Source organism: Macrobrachium nipponense, chromosome 5 (genome assembly GCF_015104395.2).
Source record: "Macrobrachium nipponense isolate FS-2020 chromosome 5, ASM1510439v2, whole genome shotgun sequence".
NCBI classification, from domain to species: domain Eukaryota; kingdom Metazoa; phylum Arthropoda; class Malacostraca; order Decapoda; family Palaemonidae; genus Macrobrachium; species Macrobrachium nipponense.
In genome coordinates this window covers 41,801,522-41,804,021 of record NC_061107.1, presented here as the reverse complement: position 1 = coordinate 41,804,021, position 2,500 = coordinate 41,801,522, and positions in this window count along the sequence as shown.

Sequence of the window (2,500 nt, the reverse complement as noted above, 5' to 3'; positions counted from 1 at the left end):
TATGAAAAATAATGCAAGGAACTAAAACGTCATTAGTTTTTGAGACTCAAAGGTATAAGACGCAATTTATGAGTGTCAGAACATGCTACAAAGGAGATGATAATCTGGAGAAAATACCGTTTATCAGAAAAGGTCTTTGCAATCATTGTGGATGTCCATAGTTGCCTACTTGTAGTATGTGCAAGTGAAGCCCTTTTGATTACACTGAGGCACATTACTGATTATATTCTACGAGCACCAGGCAAAAATAAACTTAAAAGTTTTGTTAAAAGTATCAGCAAACAATCAGTCTTACAAACCTCAACGGAAACCATTGACTCTATCCCTTCCTTGACGTTATGACAGATCAGTGGCCAAAACATTACCAAACAGTCTGCAGGATTGGTTGTCGTTATCTGGTCAGATGTTTAGGTGCCTCCTCTGTCATGAGAGGCATCACTCTCTACACCATATGGAGATATATGCACCAAGAGCTTACCTGTGTTCACCTAATTTCAACAAACACGAAATCTGAGGATAACATCGAGATGAGGATAAGGAAAGTGACAAATTCTTCATACGCCAAGAAAAAGATGACACAGACCCGAACGAAATAGTGTCCATTATTCATAAGCAGTTTCACCACGAGTAAAGCCATAAAGAAAAGGATGGGAGAGCGGAAATAATAATAATAAAAAAAGGTACTTGAAGGACGTAATAATCTATTAACAAACCTCCCCGCTTACTAAGGGTCAGTAAAAAAGCGTACCCCTGATTAAAAGAAAAAAAAATTGTGAAGGGACGTGACTAGAAGACAAAGATAGCCCCGTCGTAGTCTACCAATTCAATTCTAAGAGAGAAAATATAGTCTTGTCACGCTAAAACTACATCCATCTGACCAGATGATCCTTATAAAAATAAGGATACGCCCTTATAGATCTACGAGTAAGTGTGCTAGACACAACAATGAAAAGGTAACACTGGAAGGACTTGTAAAGGGAAAATTCTTATTTGTAAACGGAAAATTCTTACACAAGAAGAGACCAATCAACACCTTAATGGTGAAATAACATCGGTCATTCTAGAAGAATATGGTTCCTTCTAAAATGTCTCTAACGAAATATCATGATGATATTTTGTTTACGGAGAGTTTGAAATAACATACACTGACGATGGCTGTATAATTCGGAAATATTAGAAGAGAAAAGAATAAAAAGGTACACAAAAAAGCCCTGGATATATGTGAAGAGGGGATTATAAGAAAGAGACGACCTTCAGATGTAAAAAGAAGCAGGGTGCGTAAGGAGGGAAGGATAAATGACATGCTCTTCGCGCAAGGGAATCCAACATAAATGCATCCACATTAACTGTGATCTTCACCATTTTGGTTTTCTCCTTAGAACTAACCAAGTACACACATACACACACACACACACACACACACACACACACACACATATATATATATATATATATATATATATATATATATATATATATATATATATATATAGATGTCATTACAAGTATGGAAATTAATAAACTATACAAAATTACGAGGTCATTAACTTTCCCGTAAAGCCTCGGAATAAATAGAAACTTAATAATTGAAAAACAAGAATGAAAGAAGTAAAAGGTGAACGATGGGTAAGTCAGCAAACGAAATGTATTTACACGTAAGAATAATAATGGATAAAAAGATATCAAAGCTAAGGTACAAAGGATTTCAAGGTGAGAGATCATCTACAGGTTTACAGATTCAAGAATGACATACTTTTAGTTGGTTAAGGATATACCCTGTTGAAATGTGACCAGTATTAGGTCTACCGCCAACGATTAAAATTTTTATTTTCTTTGTCAATTAAAAGAATAAAATTCTTTGACTATGACGTCTGGAAATGAAGATCCCTGAAGTTCCTGTTTTAGGGACAAGAATAGGTATTTCACTGAATATAGAGTTAAAGATTTGGATTAAATTTTTCTAGAATAATCGTTTCGTTCGAAATGTAAACTCACAAACTATATAGTTCAAAGTATTTTTTCATAAGCAGATAGCTTTTTGTCTTTGAAAATGAAAATTTGAAGTAGACATCGTCAGAAATATACATGACAGTGTTGCCTATGTAACGAACGCTAGCCTTAGAGTTACTAAATCGGCCTACTAATTCAGCATCATATTCTACAGACGAACGACACAAATTGTACAATACTGAGCATCTTTCAAAGTTAGTGACATTATCAGTTTAAAAGAGAAAGTAACTATAATGACAATTTCAGGACCTGCATTTGTAATATCCTCCTACAGGTGGATCAGCCATGAAAGCAGTAAGAAAAAGCAGTTGAACTCTACCCCGAGGGATAGTAAACAATATGTTTAGTCTTATTAGAATTACCCGAATAACAAAGGAAAAATTTCTTTTACCAGTCACCTACAAATGTTTTTGAAACTATGACTGGAATTAATGACATTGTTGATTACGGCTAAATGTGGAAATAATGGTAATAAAAACAAACAAACAGA